Raw genomic sequence first — 20,565 nt, 5'->3', positions numbered from 1 at the left:
TTACTGTCTTAGGTCCACTACACAGTGCTAAGCTATCTGTCTAATTTTAAAAAGCCTACTAAAGCAAGACTTTCTCTCTTCCCTGAGGAAGCTTATGTTCCCTGAGGGCTTTTCATTTTTGCAGTGTATTTTGTGTAATTTTTCCAGTCACTTCTAGTTTCTATAGTCTCTATACAGAATTTTATTAACAGTTATTTACAGGAATTATTTACAGGAATAAGTAATTGCTCAAATGTGCCAGGATTAGCCTTTAAGATTCTCTATAAAGATATTATAGTCCAGAAGACAAACAGAGAAAGGCCTGGATACATTGGGGGACCAGAGTGTGTTTATGTATATAATAACACAAACATCAAAGATACTGATTTGAACAAGCCCATAAAGGAAGGACTAGGGATTTTTGTTAGTGGCACTAAGCCCTAATAGTTTTGCAAACTGTGTACTAAAACTTGCCCTGACATACTCTGCATACGTATACTTTCCTGGTATATTCTTTATTTAAGATCTTTGGAGCCATTATACTGCATATATGAAGAAGGCCAAGATCAAGGCTCTATATTCTAGTCTAGACCCTGAGCGGGTTTACTCTCTTCCACTGGACTTCTTCAGATGCTATCTCAGATCTTCAGCTGCGGCTGAGGAGAATGAGACAATTCACAAGGTAAATATTGCCTTTCCATTCCCTCATCCTGGACATCTCAGTGCCCAGCCTCCTGAGAGTGTTACACTGGGCATGTGGAGTGCCACGTCTTACCTTCTGTCTGTCATATCACTTTACATTATATTCCTTAGGTTAGCAGCAGGGAGGTAGTCCTTTACAGGAATGGCTGCGTGCCTCGGACTCCCACCTTCCTGCCTCAGAACTGGAACGGCCTTCCAAATGCTGATTAGACAGTTCAGTGCCGTTTTCCTCCAGGAAACAAATCACTGACACTGGTAATAGCTCTCTTGACAAATGCTCACAGATTGGGTTCCTAATGGTAAAATATCTTGAAATGTTCTAAATGCGTGAGGAAAAATTCACAAAGAACAGCTTGTTGAGGAACAATTCCAAAGAATCATTTGTGTCTGAGGAATCCTTCCTTTTAACAATACTATTTATAGGACATAGAAATGCCTGCATTGTTGCATATTTTTGATCAGAAACTCTGAAAGCAATAATACTTTTTAATTTTCTAACACTTTATACAGGATGACTCAGCTGAAAGAGGACGAAAGAAGCTATCTAGTCTAACCCCGGTCCAAGACATTAAGTTGTTTTCAAAAACCTCCAGTTGTCAAAGACTGCATAACCTGCTCAGGTCATCTGCTTAAAACATTTCCATAATTTCCAGAATGAATCTTTCCATTAGAATTCAAACCTATCCCTCCCTTTTTATCCTTCAGGCAAGTGTATGAAGAGCAGACAGTCTCTCTCCACTCTACATCAGCCTTTTACATAAAGGAAAACTATTACCATCTCCTCCTTGGTTTTATTTTCTTTGGTTTTAAAATTTTTCTCTCCCCCCCCCCCCAAAAAAAACCCAACACCTTTCCTTGCTTTTCTAGGTCAAAGACCCTCCCTCATAAATGCTATGTTCTACATCTCTGATCATTGTAGTTACTCTTCTTGACTCACTCCAAATAGGTACATTTTTTAAGTGCAACACCAAAACTAGATTCAGAGTTACAGCTGAGGCGTGGTCAGTGCTGAACATATGCATAAAAATGGCCCAGGCAACAAACAAAGAGGAGAAGTGCTGAAAAGTATCTGAGCATTTGCAACTTAGTTTAAAATGGTTGATTCATCACTTAGTTTGATTCCCAAGTGATTTGAACAATTACTATTTACAAACACTCAATACAGTTAATTGACTCAGAGTGTAAATAAAGCAACTAACTCATGGGGAGATTTAATATGTAATTAAAGTCTTTGATAATCATGGAGTATTGTCAAATTTCCTATTACAGTAATATTTGTATAGTTTAACTGGTTTGTTTTTCTTTTATGAAATATATAGCTTGTGGACTAGGCATTACAGCCTATGAACTTAGGCATGCCCATGCAAATCTGGAATGATTCTGCCGAAATTCAGTTATCCCCAACATAGGCTGGTAGGAATGAAATTAAGACCCCGTCTCTTACTAAGTGCTTTTACAAGGGCAAATATATTTAAACTGAAACATCTTACAGAAAATTCACTGAATGTTTACAATACTTGTTAATGTATGGAAACACTAAAATTATTTTTATTAATTGAAAAAGATTTGCAGTAAAAGCTAAACAAACTCCTCCATAATTTTAAGAAAATCTCCCAGAAATGTGCAAAATAGAAAAACTATATGTCCAGATAAGAGAATCTCAGCATATGTAGGAGATTCAGAAATAATTTGAAAGTTTATACATGAATTGTGTAGATGTATAATGGGAAATGAATGATCTGATGGGTAAAGTCATTTCTTTGGAATTCAGATCATTCTAAACATACATTTATCTTTAGGTTGCAGATGTTTTCTTGCATAACTATGCAGAGCAGAAAAGCTATTAGGCAAATGTGGAAAACAGAAAATTAAGCCCTCTGAAGAAATATGGTTAATATTGATTATCTATGTTCTTGCTGTACCTTTTTCATTATTTTCCATTTTACTTATGAAAGCTGAAAAAATACCTCAGACAATCACTATCAGTGGGACTTAAGCAAGTCTCATGTTCATGAGTTCATGATTTAAGAGCTCTGCAGGCATTAACCCAAATCTCCTCTCATAACAATTTTCTGTTTTGGAAATAAAAGAGGCTTCAATCTCACTCAGGATTCTGAGCTAGTCCTGCAAGTAATAAATAAAAAGAAAAGGTGAAATATAAGTCATTTTGTCACTTTAGTTCATTTAAGAAGAAATGGAAGAGCATGGAACTCCATAAAGCATCTTTTAGTCCTAACTACAGGCAGTCATTCAGCAGCTCCCCAACCTCTTAAGCTAATTACAAAAGAAGGACAAGGAAGATACAAGCCAAGAGTGTAGAAGACAAACAGTGCTGCTGGTATTAACACACTGAAGCACTTCTGCTTTGGAGCTGCACAAATCTGCATTTTAGGGCTTTTGAGACTGCAGAACGGAAGTGGCTAAAAATTATTGATAAAAAGTGCCGTCAGCCACCATGGGCTCCTGTCAGCATGGCTGTGGGGCTCTTCAGCCAGCCAGGAGGCTAGGGCACTGATGAAGCTCAGTTCCCTGGGCTCGAAGCCCAGGGAACCCCAGCTCAAGCTCTGATGTTTTAGGGTCTTTCCCTGAGGAAGTTCACCTGCACGGTGAATGCAGGAGACTTGAGCTTCCCAGATTACCAAACAGAGCCTCACGTGAGATAGCCCAGGGCTTGCAAGGCGACAACTTTAGGATGGTCTTCTATGTGAGCTGCTCCAGGGACAGAGTTTTGTGCCTTATCGCTCAAGAGTAAAAACAAAATGTGTTTTGATCCACGTTAGGAAAAACACTGACACATTGTAAAATCATGAAGTTGAATTTCCGCATACATCCAGACCATATTACAGTCATGAGCCTTTAGAGTACACCAGCATGTTTTCCTCTAGCTACCAGAATGCCATGAATAATCTCAAATCTCTTAATTTTACATATAGTTAGAAAAGGGAAAATGACCATAAAAAATAAAAACAATTAAAAACTTATGCATAAATAGTTTCAAACAAAATGGCATCATCTACTACTTATTTTGCCTACAGTCATGGCATAAGAATATTTGGTAGCCATGTGTTGATAGTTTTCTCCCTTAAACTTGTATGTATTTTTCAAAATATTATGGGTTAAAATATCAGCTGAGAAAACAATGAGGAAAACATCAAGAAACAGAATAGGAAAAACATGCCTTTCTGCTCTACTTCACTGATACAGATATCCATGTACATTATACACAGACAGTTTTTCAATTTAAAACATACCTGCTATGCTACTATGCTATATGGATTTACTACAGCTGAAAACATGATTGGGTAGTTCTACATTTGTAGGCATCTATATTGTCTATATGCAGATGTTTAGGAACTCAAAGTTACAACAGCTTCTTGTATCTTTATTATAAAGGTAGGTCTATCTACCAAAATGTGAAATTTAGTTTCTGAATATGATATTAGAGAGAAGATAATGTTATGGTTGAAACTATAAATGAATGGGAAGTGCATTTTCTTCAAACACTTTTTGATTTATAACTAATATCTACCAAGTGTGCACATTTTTTATAATCACTTCTTTATTTAGTCATCATAAATGTAGTGCAATAATAAATAATACGACTCAAAGAAAGTGCAATACAAAAAAGCGAAAGAAGTAAAATTAGCCTTTGTATCATTTTTGCTACTAGGAAAAAAATCTTCCTTTATCTGGAACAGTCTGGTCAGCCCACACAGTCCTGCTGTAAGCAAAATATGAAAAAAATGTTTGCCACATGCACTGTGCTGCTTTCTTCCCTTTGCAGGCAGCACTGAAGGTTAAAACTAAAATACGGCTTTCAGTGTCACTTAGTCTGGATCTGACTTATTTTTATATATTTGCACAATAACTGTCAAACAAAAAGTACAGAACTTAATGAGCAAAATAGATCCCTTTTTACCATATCAACAGAGAACAGAAGCCATTCCAATCATCACTTAGGACATGCAAGAGAGTGAATCCAGAAATGTGTCCTTGAAACGCAAAGGTGGCATGGCCGCAGACCTAGTGCAGAATACTGAGATCATGATTTAAAACTGAGCTCCTCAGCCAGGTCCTTGGCAACCACAGCTTCAGAGTCAGGCCCACCAGCAGGGCAGCCACCCACTGGGCTGCCCAGCTTCCCGGGAAGCCCTTCAAGGCAGGGACTTGCCACCAAGGGAGCCCTCCCCGCCGGCAGGCAGCCCTGGGAGCCCACCAGCTGCGACACAGCCTCACCGTCACATCGCGGGTGGCCGAGGGAGCTGGGCAGCAGCAGAGCCACCTGCCTGGGGGACGGGCGATTTGCTCTTCCCCCTCCTGCCCAGGGAATGGGTTATTGCAGTGGTCCCAAGCACCTGGTATTCGACCTTCCAACCAGCAGGGAAACCCAGCAGCCCAGAAACACAAATCGATGGAGTCGACACAGTCCGTTTTGGAAGGGAGATAAGTAACTCCCTCCACTCAGTGTTTTGTAGAGGAAAATTGCTCTTTTAGACATTGTTTGGCAAATTCAAAAAAGGAAGGCTCTGGCCAACAACTATTATTGCAATTCTAAACTACTGAAGTGTCTGCTAACAGTGGAGAGCATCCTAATAGAGCAAAGCAGGGAGCATGAGATTACTTGGAGGGAACAAGTAAGGTTACAACCTTACATATGCCACAAAGTGCTACTGGGAAAGATCCTGCCAGCAAACTACCCCTGAAAGAGTTGTGCCAAGCAGCCTGTATRTGCATTAATCTGCCTGTTCCTGAATATGTGCCTTTTAATTTCAATTTAACATGAGGTGCCGTGGCCTCAGGTGCAGTTCAGGTTTGAAATTCCCACAGGCCTTTTCCCCCACCACAATTTCTTAGTTCGTTGGTGTCCTGAATCCCAAGCTTGCTTTCAAAAACCTGCACTCTGAACAAATGGTTTCAGCTCTCCTGAGCATGCTCAGGACAAGACAAAACACTTTGTATTTGAAGGGTTGCTGTAACAGTGAGACAAATAGCCAGGGCCACCAATGAAAAGAATGACAGTATATGAAGTTCAACAGTCCCTGTAAAAGATTCCTGAGAAACTTGTGACAGTGAACTAGCAGGTTAATGCCTTGTTATGTGCACAGAGCTGTGATGTAAATGTGCAACACTCGGCCACTGCTTCAGAACCTTAAAATACATTTTCCTGGAGTTGCATGACAAACTCCCTTCAGCTCCTCAGCAGGGACGCCCCGGGATGTGAGCTGGTCAGGCAGCAGAGAATTGCTTGGTTGAAGAGCGTGTAGTGAAGGCTCATGATCTCAACAGGGGAAATATTTTTGTGGTTGCTGCTACGTGCAATGTACTGCACAATGAAATCTCTACAGAAAGAGATATGCTGTTGCCAGGATAAGATGGACAGGTTGTTTTTTAATATTCTGACATAAACTGGTGCAGGCAATACACCATTAAGGAAAGTTTTAAAAGCCACTTTTATGCAGCAAACCATCTCCAATTAATAACTTAGGTGAGGAGGTGCTACTGCACTGGGGATCTCCACTCCTGTTTTGTCATATGATGACTATATCTGTCTTTTTAAAGTGCAGATTGTCAAGTACAATTGACAACAGTAAAGAAGTCATTTGATGCAAATATATGAGAACACAGTCCCATTTAGGATTGAAATGAGTGTATTTCCAGCCAGAAGAATGGTTCTTTCTGTGGTGCTTCAATCCATGTTTTCTTGGTCTGTTATTTCAAATAGCCAAAAACACACCCTGGCCACTGTTGAATCTTTCTGGCTTTTCCAACAGACTACTTATTTATTTTGTTCTAAGATCTGAAATCAATTAATCTTGTGCTTTTTCACAAGCCTAATATATTCTTGCTTTGTAATGCTTAAATATGCTTCTAAAATGCATAACAATTTTCAATTTCTCTCTTCCCCCCACTCCCACTCTTGAATAGCAGAGCCATTTAAAGTGGAATCTCTTTACTTGTAACTAGTATATTAAATGGATGGCATAAAAGGGGCAAGACCTTTTTAAATTGCAGCATCCCCTTGTTTACTGATGCATTGACTGGGTAGGTCTGTCTAGTCTTTGCTTTTCATGGCCTGCTAAGACCAGTATCTCAATTCTCAGTAACAACCTCTCCCTGTTGTTTTTAAAATGTGCTCTGTTGCTTTCCAGATGGTGATGGAAACCTCATTCACCATGGCATAGAGTCAATCCTAATGAGACTTGAGGGCAATACAAGGGTGAGTCTGTGCTCTTTATCTTCTTCCAATAAGCCTGCTGCAACTCCTTCCTCCTGCTTCACACTAGTTCTAGACTTGCCTACTTCCAGTCTTTCCTGATCTTTGCAAATAAGTGAGGCACATCTTATAGAAACTCTTCTCTTCCCCGCAAAGGCAAGGACATTTCAATGAAAACTAGTACTTTCTTCCTGAATCATGCCACACATTGGCTTCCTTGACCTTTGTTTGTACAGGTGACAGGGGCATTTTAAACCATTTAAATCAGATTTATTTCCAATTCTGGTGAACCCTGAGCTCCCACATACAGAAACTTTACCAAAATGGTTGCAAAGTGATGAAGCAATGATTGCACTTGGGGTTGGTTTTGAGGGCAGAGGTATTGCCACATGCACACAAGAACCACAATGACAGAATGCTATTGATGGAAACATGTCAAACAGAAAAACCCACACTATTCAAATGACCTACTTGGCAGGTCCTGGCACTGCATGTTGTAGCTCTCTGACATCAGCCTTCCCACAACAGCTGAAGTGCAACCTTCTTCATATTTTGATCAATACCTCCTCATCAAAACCTCATCTCTGAGCTCTTTTTTTTTTTTCTTCATTTCCTCCAAAAGTTTAATCAGTGTCTCACTCTTCACAAAGATTGCTAGAGTCAGAAATTTTCCACCTTTGCTGATACTTACTAAGCAATTCTATCAATCACTGTACCCAACAGGCTGCTCTCTTTCATTGTCCCTGTGCTATAAAAGGCAAACATGGGGTAATAGAGCCTGATGATTTCCTTCAAGTGTCCCACTTCACTAATCAAAAGGGACCTTTTGAATGCCCCAGTGAGTTTTCCCAATAATTTTCAAGTGACATTTTGCTGGTTTTCTGCTCCACGTTAGAGGAGATTGACAGTTTAGCTAAAACACTTCCTGAAATGAGGTTGGCCTCCTGCCATAAAAGCAGCCTTCTATTTCCTATTTGCCTGTACTTGGCATATCTCACCCTCCTCCCCCCCAAAATGTTACCCCATGAACTAATAATTTCAGAGAAGCCTTATACCTCTTTATTATTTATACAATATCAGAGGTAGGCATCAGGCTTTAAACATAAATTAAAAGGTAAGCTCTTCTCTTTGAAAGCATACATTCAAATTGGACATTAATTTTTAAAAATATAACAATTCAAGTATAAAGACTGAGCATGAAGACTGGAGGCTGGCACAGAAAATGGACTGAGAGTATAAAGGAACTTATTAATAATGATGGCTCTTTACAGTCATGCCTGCAGCCTGACCTGCTTGTCTCAAAGGGATATCATGCTGATGAGTGCATCTTCCTCAGACAAAAGGCTTATCTATCATGCTGTGACAGAACTGAGCTGCTCTGAATTAAATTTATGAATACTGCATACTGGCTAATACTTCAGGATGTTTATAGTGTGAATATGTCAAGCTACCTAAACTAAGATGTCTCTGAAACAGTTTGGGGGCGGGGGGGGGGAAGAGGAGTCACCCTCACTGAAGAATGAAGGACAAAGCCAGAACCGCTGGGTGTAAGAAGGCTGGCTGAATCTCTTCATAATATTCATACAAAATGTATTTTAACCAGAACAATTGCAACCCTATAAAACACAGGCCTAAAAGAATTCTGGTTCCTGCCTCAAGAGAGGAAAAAGTTGTGAGAGAAACCAAGCACAAGTGTGCAGTGTGGTGTACAAAGGCAGTGAAAATATGGTAAAAGAGACAACAAGATAAGAATTTTGATAAAAAGGGTATGGATCACAACTTTTTGCTATGATACAGCTTTAAATCTTTCCTCACACTGCAAAGTAAACAAAGTAAAGTCATTCACAGTACAAAATAAGACCACGCTTAAAGGGGGGGAAGTGAAATAGTTTTTCTTCAATAGCTATTCTGCACAAGTTATTTGGCAACTTCTCCCTTATGGAGACATGCCTAAGAGCAGAAGAACAACAGATTTGCCTCTGAATATGATGGCGCAGCTCAGCCGGCTTGAAAGATTCTCTCAGAGCTCAGGAGTCAAGTACACAATCATCTGAATCATTTGGTAACTTGGAGCCAAGCAAACAAGATATGTTTTGTACAGAAAATGTAAAGTAACACAGTTAAGACCAAAAAGGAATAAATGATCAGTGACTCTGAACAGGATGTGAAGATTAGGACTGATAACACTGAACAGTGGATGTCTTTTGGTGTGAAGTCAGAAAAGAAGTGCCAAATGCAGCCAGCACACAGGTAGGGTATTGCAGGTGCTGCTGGGTCAAGAACCCAGGAACGTACCCACCTCTCCAGGTCAGAGGGAGAAGGACCTGGAGCCCTCTTAGACCTTCCAGGAAGGTCTCACCTGTCCTGAATGAAAATTTGGAATCTTAATATCACCTCTACTTGGTGAGGGAACAAGCACCAACTTTCCAAAATTAAAAGTGTAATTGAATAATCTTTAGAGAAGAATCATGGGAATGAATAGCAGATTGGTGGGGAAAGTAGAGAAGTGTCAGTGAATGCAGCTTGTTTAAACAAAAAGAAGGTGGGAAAATGACTTAATAAATATAGTAACAGATGTTGATTACGAATGAGATCTGGCCAAAAGAAGGCTCTAGGTTAACGGTCTAAAAAACAAAACAAAACAAACCATGATGTGATGGCAATGGAGATTTGAAATCAAGAGTAGTTATTTCTTCCAAAAAATATAGTCTACTGGAACAGAAATTAACTGGTCTGACAGCTTTCAATAGACAGTGGCTACTTCTTCTGGCTACATAAGTGACATGAATAAGTTTTTTTTATATTCTTTGTCAACAGAAAATCTAAAGGTCACATTATATAACATTTGGTAACAAGCATTTGATGCTAAATGTTTGGGATCATAAACTCCAAAATACTTTCTAAATGGCTCTGAAATAGCAGGACATTGCCTAAAGAATAGCAATTACCCAGAGAAAATAAATATACACCTTCCTATGTCCTTATTAAACATTTAATATTTTCCTTGAAAATTTAATTTCAGATTTAGGAAAGTGGCATCATATTTGATAAGAGTAATGATCACTGAAAAAGGATTTAAGAGTGTGAAGTTAAGTAGCATATAGTTCTCATGGAGCATTTCAGAACTGCGGCTGAAGTTGCCTTGGAAGAAATAATAGGGAAATTAAATTACTGATATCTCTAATGACTGTATCATCTTTTGGTAATTCTCAAATATTAATTTAGCAGGGACATTATAAGATCTGAAATGGAAAAAAAAAATTTAGTGGGAGTTGGAAGCAGAAACAAGAGACCAGAGCAGGTCTCTCAACAAAGAGGGCTTTATCTATATTTGTAAAGCATAGAAAGGGATGCAAGGGAAAAATGGGCTCTGAAAACAAAGTGGATGAAGAGCTTCAAAGATCAAGGGCTCAAAAGAAAATATAGTTGGCAAAATTACGGAAGGGTAATGAAAAGTCAGATTGCTGAAGACAACAATCATTGGAAAAATGGAGCATTTGGACAGAGCTGAAGAGAGCAAGATGAATGAAGAGAAGGAGGGGTTTCCTTTAAGAAATTAAAGATTTTGCAGGAACATGAATATGAGAGAAAAAATAAGACAGTTGTCTTTTAGATAATGGGGAGGTTGTGACCAGCACACAGGTAAGCATAAGAATGGTAATGCTAGAGAAGGGTGTGAAGACATCAGATATTAATATGAATATTCAAGATAAGCTCTATTTCCCTTATACTCAGTTTGATTTACCAACTAGACATTAGTGAAGAAACAAAGAGACAGGTGAATACTTAAGTTTCTACAAAGAGAAAGGCCAGAGGCAAAGCTCGAGTTTTAGGAGTCACTAATACAAAGACCATAATCAAAACCTTTACAGAACATAGTGTAAGGAGTAGGGAAAAAGCACTGGCCATGAAAAAAATTAAAACATGTTTCATAAAACATGTTTCAGTGTTAGTCAACATCAAGCAATGCCCAAGCTAGATTTATATCGTCAACATGCACATACTGATGATCTACATACAGGCCTGAACTGATAACTCTGAACCATTTCAGAAGTGAAGGGTAAGCATTGTTTCAAGGAGACAAATTGCATAATGTACAGAATATGGAAAAAAAAATCTTTTTCTCTTCATAACAGCAAAAGCTTAGTGCAATTGCATTTCTATTGTTTTTTTTCTACCACAAAAGGCCATTAAGGCTATTAGAAGTTAATAGTTAGAGTTTCTGAGAGTATACAGTGCCTAGATAAGGGAATTGAAGATACCCAGTCATGTCAGGTGTCAGACACTCTTTTGCCTAACCCCCTGAGTAAGGGACAACTTGATTTGATTGATGTGGCTTGAATTCCCATTACAGCTAAGAATGTCAAGTTGCAACCAACTATGTGAGCAGCTGATAACTCTTTCTTTATTCAGTTCTGCTAAGACAAAAACCAAAGTTTTGAGATTTTCTGTCTCTTACTAATTAGTATGTAGAATCTGAATATTTTGCATGCTTGTCATTGTTAGATAAAACAAACAGAGCAAAGCAAACTGAGTGACTGAGAACAATGCAGTCCCAAGTGAGGAGTTTTCTGAGTACTTAGGAAACTTTTATTCAGGATAAAAAGCAATCTGCAGAATTTCACCAAGTTAAAAAATAATGGCAAGAACAGATTTATACAAGGAACTGACAATTCACCTCTTTCACTGCTTGGAATATCATATCCCACAGATTCCTTTAATTATGTATATATGTGTACTCCCTGTGTTGGTGTCATATCTATGCATTGTAACATGAGCTATGTACTTAGCACCCCTTTTCCTCTTTCATTAATGAATCCAGTATTTTGATAATTATTATAACATGGGAAATACTTTTAAAGTAAAGTTAATTTAACTCAGCCTGACAGAGAAACGTGTTCTGCATTGATCCACCTAAGATATGAAATTCCCCTGAAGTTACTTGTAGCCAGGGTCATTCCAGGACTAGAAACTCATCTTCTGCACCTAAACATGCCTCCTACCTAGAGTCTAAGCCAAGGCCCATACAGAATATGGGCTTTCCCAATGGGCCCTCCAAGGCCTTGGAAGAATTCAACATTCCTTGTACAGAAATGTATCTTGCAACATTTTGAAGAGGTTTTTCATACCTCCACATGGCTGAAATACTGAGGTCCAAAATATTGCACATACTAAGGTTATGCCACCAACTTCAACATATGCAATAAGTGACCTTTTAATCAGCTCTTGCTTTGATTAACCAAATTTACTCATACAGAGGGCAGTCTTCCCTAACTAATTCTAATAAATCACCACAGTCCAGCCTACTACTGTTGCCCACACAATCTTGATGCCTTCATATTACATCTGTTCTGCAGAGGACTCCCCGCCCTTTAGGATAAACAAGATGTAAAGACTTGTGACTTAATAAGACTGCAACTTTATTAATTTAAGTCATCTGAGAATTCATACAGTGCAGGCCATCATCCTGTAATTAATCTCTCCCTCTCCTGCTGGAAGACCTTTATCAGTTCTCAATAGCTTACTTCCAAAAACCCACTGCTTTGTTACCTATTTTTACCTCTATAGCAGCTCACATTAAAAATTCTGTCTTTGTCCCCTATCTTTTATTTATTTTAAGGGAATGCCTTAATCTGTCTCTGGGAATCAAGAAACCAAACTCTGCATGGCATGAGCTCTATTCTGAACACCTATCAGATGCAGCTGCAAACAATTACCTTACTCTCTTATCTACCATCAATTTCAAGACACAGAATGATACCAATTTTCCCCAAATTATTTTGGTGTCAAATACGATCATTCAATTATTTCTTAATTCAGAGCATTTGGACCTTGTCAGCTCAAAGTGATTTGATCTTTTTCCTTCCAAAACTTCCACTGCACTATTTTAAGAGACAAAAAAGTGTCCTGGCTCTACTGTATTTTTCTTTTTGTTCCACTCTAAGTCAATAGAACTAAATAAACCCACACCTAGTGAACAATAATAATCTCTGAAAGCTTCTTCCTGGAAGCTGAAAAGTGCAATAGAGGTATCAGATCATGTGAAAGCCTGTCTTTCCTACCCTCCTTTCCTATCATTTGCTTATTTAGGAAACATAATATTTTCCTGTATAGCATTTTCCTGTACAGCAGTTTCAGTCTTTGCAGCCTCACTTGCCTCTCTAGTCCTGCATTAAGAAAAGAGAAGGGTGATTCATCTAACTTCCCAGCCCATTACTTGGATTTTGTTTTGTAGCAGCTTCCATTAATGGATTTACTTCCTGATCAGGTTTGTAAGGGTATTATAAAGAGGGTATTGTATACCCACTTTTAAACTGTTTAAGATGCAATTCTGCCGTGAAAACAAGAAGAAATCAAGAAAAGCTAGTTTGTGTAGCTGTATGATATATTTACATTTAGCAGTTGCATTACAATGATAAAAACTTCTGCTTTGGAAAAAAATAGAGGAATAAGGGAGAAGGGAAAAGAAAAGGACAGGAGTCAGACTAACATTAGGTGAATTGTTAGATGTCTTCTAATTGCTCCTGTAGAAAATGATGGGCAATTCATGAAAAGTCACGAGCATGAACCTAACCATATGTCAGAAAGATAGGAACTTAGCAGGAATATTCATTTTTACAAATCTTTCCAAAGCTGTTGGCAAACGTTTCTCACCCTGTTCCCAAGCTTCATTCAGACTGATCCTCAAGAAAGCTTCTGGATTCTGGTACTCTTTAATAACTAAATCAATCAATACTTCAATCACCTCCATAGAGTATTTGTTTCTGTAGACACAGGATACTCTTTTAAAGAAATAATAAAATTGTTAGACTTAATGCCAACAATATGTTTTTTCCCTTTTTGATAAAATTTTCCTTTTTTCCTTTCTTGTCTCTCTAAGCATACTCACATATGAAAGGCCTGGGAAATAAGTGCCTCGTGAAACACAGTCACGCTGCAAAGAGCTTTCCATGGATATCAATACAAATCCAGTACAAAACACACTGTAGGACTAAGACCTTAATATATATGACTACACAGGTAACAGCAGTTACCTGTTCCTAGAATGACCACCTGATTATGTGGTAGCCTAGTCCTAGAGGGATTACTTTTGGAGATTAGGAAAGGCTTCATTCTCTGTGTAAAGACTTCCTGCCAAGGCTCGTGTTTCCATCCTCTGTAGTGTATTTTTGACATGTGGACACTAGTTCATTAAGGTCACCAGTTCATTTTATATAGTCCAGTAAACAGCCATCTTAATGAAAATTCTTGGCTGATAGTCCATTATAGCTGGCATAATAAACAGCTGACTAAAGTATTCCAGTGTTTAGTGAACAATAATAAAAGTGTCTATTAAGGGTATGTAGCTATGCCAAATACGATCATATATAATCAGCTGCACCAGAAGAGCCTGTCGACACATTGGAGGATTTCATCAGTCAGATGATGCATCTGCTACAAGCGGCAGCTGTTGTGCTCTGGAGTGTAGACAATTAGACATGAATATACTCCTTGGGCTATTTACAGCACTCAAGCATGGTATTAGCTGACACCTGTTAAGCTGTAATCTCTATAATTTCAATATCTACTCATCATAATTATTGAAAATACAATTTGAAACATCTGAAGACATTAGATTTTATAGATAATGGTGAGCATAAGCTGCAATACTACATGTATTTCTGAACTTTATTTGAAGAGAAATTCTTTAAACAGTTCACAAATAGTCAGGCTAAATGCAGTTATGAGCCCCTTACCAAGTTCATAAATGCAAAGTACCAAGTGTATTTACATGCAGTGGAATATATGCTACAGTGTAAATTTTTATACCTAATTACTGAAGTAGGAATCAGTAATACTGCAAATAAGGGCACATAAATTTTATGGAGAATAAATATCAACTATATGAACAGGAGAACTGTAGAAAAAAGTGTGTGCAAGAGCAGGGAGAATTTGAGTATAAACCTTTGCCTCTAGCATAAACATTTATGCACGCAGTTAGTATATTATTGGATTTTGCTTCATTTGACTGGATCTGGCAGCATTCTGATCATTTTGATTGGATTACCACCCCCTGCATTTTCTCTGAGCAACAAATTTTTCCGTGCAATGGGTAAGTAATCCAGTGGTTTATGAAATTATTTCATACATAAAAGGAAAATGGACTACTGCAGATGTCCTTTAAATACACCAATAACAAAAAATTATTAAAAAGTCTTCCCTAATAAAGTCTTCTTCAATCTAGAAAAATAACATGCTCAAACATGTCAGGATAGATCATGAAAGCATATCTGAACGCTAGGGCCTTGCATATTATACTCCAACTCTTAAACTCTTGAGGTTTGTTCATCATTGATTGAAAACAAACAATGCCAAAGGTTCTCATATAAAATTATAAAGTCGACATGGAAAAACACATACGCTTATGAAAAGTAGAAGCCTTTAAAGAGTGTGACAAGAGTTTATATCATTTTTTTTCACCTTCTAATAGCTATCCTAGCCAAACTTGAAATAAAAATAATAGCTTTTCTATAAGATCTAATCACATAGGATATTAAAAACAGGGTTCTAAAAATACTATACACATTTAATGCATTACTTAGTAACAGTAAGAGCTGCTAATTTGCTAATTGAAAAATTACTATGCATTAAGTTTTTTATTTTTAAAGCACATTAGCAGGTATCATGTTGACACCACTAGAAAAAACAAGGTTCATCCTTTTAAAGCTTGTGGTGATTCAGTTTTCTGAAGATTTCTTAGTTTCACCTATTTTTTTGAGTATTTAAAAGATATTATTCAGAATAGCTTTAAAGCCTGTAGACCTGAGGTGTTGCAATGAAAACTGGAAGCATTAGGTCAAAATATACTTAGGATCTTAAAAACTACACATTATTTTAGCTCTCTGAATTAGGATAAAGTTCCTCATGTAGGCAGTACAATATCAGTTACTGATATTTATAACAGTCACTTAGCTGTTAACCCTGTGAGTAGTCTCATAAAGCTTACTGGAGGTTGTTACCTACCAGCAGGGTAGGGGGGCCCCAATAATGAAAAAAACATTTGAAAAGGACTTAGGTTTCTTCTATTCAGAAAATGCTCATCAATGCATTGTGATAGTATATGATGATTAAGCTTTCAGTAGAAATTCAGTGGTTTTTTACTGCATTTTTTTGATGGAAAATGGGCAGAAGTTTTCTCACAGCTAACCTCCCTGAAGCCCCAGAGAGCCACCTCTAGGGCTTAGGCAGCTCTCTGGAGCGTTCCAGCCCTAGGAAGGGGCACTCAAGGGAGGCAGCAGCTGGCAGGTGGCAACCCCCTTCCCTCTGCTGGTACTCACCACACAGCCACAGCACCAACAGCATGAAGCATGCCTCAATGCAGAGCACAACAGCCTCCAAAGTCAGCTTCAGCAACTACAACATAAAAGCCAGCAGAGAAGCTAGCACTAGGGGCTTGATCAAGGACTTGATCCAGAATGTAGTCAGGAAACCAAAAGTCTAGCAGGAGGGGAGAAGGGAAGGGGGGAACAAACCAAAAAAAACAACAACCCCCCCACCAGCTGTAGCAACTCTACCACTAATTGCTAAATGAGCACCCAGCAGAGCCTCCTGAGGGTTTTTAACCATAGTTTAAGCATAGTTTGACCCTTAGAGAATTGGTTGGGCAAGAGGAAAATGGGCTGTATTAGTCAGAGGTTGAAACCTGCACTGGATTGATGGGGAGACACTAGGTTACTTAGGGAGAGCAATTGTCCACAAGATTGATAGGGCCAGAAATTGCACTGGATCAATCAGAATATGGGTGCTTATAGTCAGGCCTTTGGAAATGAAAAAGTTCAGCAAACTGCCCAGAATATAGTATTTTTTTTCTCTAATGTTCCTTAAATGGCCCTAATATTCTCTAAATGTACTATATTTTTAAAATTCCTCTTCCCCCCAGCAAAAAATCTATTTTGCCTTAGTCTTAGCTTGCAGAATGACCAGAGATCAGATAGCAACATAATTTATATGTCAGGTTAATATAGGTAACAACTTCTGAGTTTATAATTTTTATTGCAATAAACATTTTAAGAACATGAGGATAAGCAAACTAAAATTAGAAAAGTAATTAGTAGGAAAGCAGGAACTGTGATCAGAAATCATTTAAAGCTGGATTTTGCTAAAGTATAAAAAGTGTCAAACAAAACTAAAAAGGCTGCTTCAGTGGTGTGTTTTTAGCACAGTTTTGGCAAAAGAGGGCAAAAGCTATTTTTCTTGCTTTCTAGTTAAATTTGATTCCCATGCTTTGAGAAAGGTGGTTACAAGCACCTGCAGAGGCTCTGGGACCTTGGAGTGTGCATGACCCTCGTTGTCAGAGAGATGAACAATGCTCAAGGAACACACATGCCCTCTGCACCAACACTTTGAGAGTAATAGACTTAGAAAACCCTCAGTGGTCCTATTAAGACTGCACTTTAACCGAAATGGAGCCAGTCTGCTGGCACTGAAAATTAAAAAGGTTGTATAGGAGTATTTATGCTAGGAGCTGGGTGAAAGCCAACAGGCGCATACAACTGCCTGGTTCAAACTGATGTGACCCCTGAGAGGATGTGGTTAATGTTCACTGTGTCCCTGAAAGGCCAGGAGGGAATAAACATCACAGCCACAGTAAACAGAGTAGACAAATCAGACTGCCAACAAGGCCAGCTGACTGGCATGTGCAATATCCACCAGTGCAGCAAGGCTGAAAAAGATCCTTACTGCTGATGGTACTGGGGAGATCCCCACACCCAGTCCATTCTCTGTAGCAGGCAGGTCAGAGGGTTTAGATCACTGGGAAGTAAATGTACAATAAGTATTAGACCAAATAAATAAGATGTTAGTAAGTGATCAAGACCGGATGGGATTTATCTGAGAGTTCCGGAGCATATTATGAAGAAAATAAGGACAAAATTGGAACTCCTCAGTTTGAAGACCCTTTGGAGAAGGCTGAAGGGCATACGTTTAACCTTTACAGAACCATGATGGTGGTGGATAAGACACCACCTATTGGTGGTTGCAGACCTTTTCACCTATTATTCATCCCTAAGGGCACTCAATGAAATTATCTGAAGATCAGTTTAAAACAGATGAAAGAAAGTCCTTCTCTAAGCAGCAGGTGATGAACCTGTGGAACTTGCTGCCACAAAAGGCAGCTGTATCAGCAGCTTCAAAAAGAGAAATTTATGGACAACAGAAACAGACAACAGAAACAACATAAAAAACAGACAACATAAACAGATACTAAAAGGTGGGGAATACAAGAATTGTGGATGCTGGGAGAACATGTGGGGAAGGGGCTGCATAACTTGGCCAGGCTCACATGCTGTTCCTAAATACCATCACCTGTTGCCACTGTCAGAAACCGATCTGACATAGTAGGGTATTAGCTGACCTAGGTGCACTGATTGTGTGTTTTCTCCAGGGTTCACAGTTTAGTGGGAATGTTAGAAAAAACCCTAGTCAAAGCTATATCTAAGGTGATGATGTATTTGATTTAGAGGGTGATTGGATAATTTCATTTGGAACTGTGACAAGATCTTTAGACTTGGCTTATAAAATGAAGCATTACTTCCATTTGCTATTTCTGCTAAACTTGAGAAGGTAATGTCATTAACCCAGAGAACTTCTACAATATTAGTGTTTACTACAGACTCTTACAGAAAGAGTCCTAAGTAGTCGTAAGACTAAAGGGTAGAAAAAGAGAAGGTATGAGCAGACTAATTACCATGATTGGAAACACACAAACAAAATATTTTCAGAAAGTTATTGTCCCTAGAGTACAGCTGACAGAGTAGCTGGTTCTTGCAGAGCTGATAGCCAGATCTTTGTCTTGATACAAAATCTTATATTACACAGCTGACATTTTCATGAAGACAAGACTTTGAAACCTGGTATTTACTTCCTCTTTTCCCTTCCACCATACCATGAAAACTTATTATTGCAGATGTGAAGAAAGTTCCATTCTCCATTTGTTTGAGCTCTTCTGTGTCCCATGACAATAAATAGGGCAATGATGAAGCTCAATTCTTGTTAAAATTTACCAACCAATTCCTTGTTTGTTTTTTAAATCCCTCTCCAAGATGCCAGTGTTATGGAACAGCTGGCAATATGCAGTGGCCATCTGCACTACCTTCATCTTTTGAGAATTGAAATTGATTTTCTTCAACCTATCATGTGGAGTGAAGGGGTGCTCACTGCCTGGTGATGTGCATTCACACCATCCCATGCAGCTGGGAGGACAGGCTTAGTACAAGACCACGAGGATGAGCAAACTGCAGTGTAGCAGGTAAACTATGCAATCAAGCTGCTGTTGCCTTCTACGTGCTGATAAGAGGTTATATCCTTGTCTCAAGTATATAGATCATTTCAAGATCTGTATATGTGAAGCACTTAAACATAGCCAAATGCCACAGATTCACCTTGCCAACCGATGACACTACAGAGTATGCTCATATACAGTCAGCAGGGTTTTTTTTAGGGCTTGCACAAAACACTTTGAACATAATAGATGCTGACATAATTCAAATCAAAAATAAAAATGAGTATGATGCAGACAGACAGTGGTGCACAGAAATCACACAGATCTACAAAGGGAAATATTGATTAACATATCTTCTCCAGAATGGCTTTACTCAGGTAAACTAAGAAAAAGTGAAGCACTGTGGAATATTCAGAAGTCTTTCATCTTCATTGTTTTATGGTATATTTTACCCCTGCAGGAAATTGCATTACTTTTCTTAATTTATGAAGACTGATCCAGCAAAATATTTTATCATTATCCTAACTTCAAACCTCAGAAGTCCCATTAAGTTTACTGGAATGGCTCACATGCTTATAGTTAAATACATGTCTAGAGCTCTGAAGGAACATAACCTAAATGTTAAGTGTAGTGACAAAATAGCATTCCGGATAAATATATCCAAAGGACAAGCAGATACTGCATTAAACAATAGAGCAAAAATATATGAACTCTGCACACAAAAAAACCCCAAACATCAAAAAAGCATATCCCACTCATACAAACCTTCTCAAGGATATACAAGACAACGCAAACAACGTAAAATATGAAAAGCATGTACATAGATTTATATGTACCTTAACTTAACTTCTAGACAAATGATGTTATTAGTTAAATAAATTGAAGGTGCACATTTCACAGAATTTTATACTAAAGATTTTTATTTACATTTATTTAAAAATTGATATAACTTAATTTGTCATACTTCACAACATGATAATACATTTATATACTTCTAAAAGGGAATAATACACCATTTAGAAATTTTGATTTGGAATGTAAATTCTTTGTCATCACAATAATCTAACTGAAGTGATATTTGTTAGGAAAACTGAACAGTGTCAAATTTGATTAAATGTTTGCTTGTTAGGTTTCCTACAAACAGATAGGAAAGATTGCCTAAAGCAACTGCAATGATACTGTTCTGTAAAATGTGAGACGATATGATTTAAATGTATTTTTCCCTTTCAGTTCTCAGAAACATATGGCCATTAATAAAGTTTTGTGGTTTAGATATATAATTTAAATCTCCTAAAAAGTACATAATGTACTATAGTTAAACAAAACTAAAAAAACCCCAACATTATACTAAAGCCATGCAAGATTTTGGAAACTGGAGGTAAATAACCAAATCATTTTAGGAAGCAGCTCC

Source organism: Apteryx rowi, unplaced genomic scaffold, assembly GCF_003343035.1.
Source record: "Apteryx rowi isolate R43461 unplaced genomic scaffold, aptRow1 scaffold_1021, whole genome shotgun sequence".
Lineage (NCBI taxonomy): Eukaryota > Metazoa > Chordata > Aves > Apterygiformes > Apterygidae > Apteryx > Apteryx rowi.
This window is presented reverse-complemented; position numbering follows the sequence as displayed.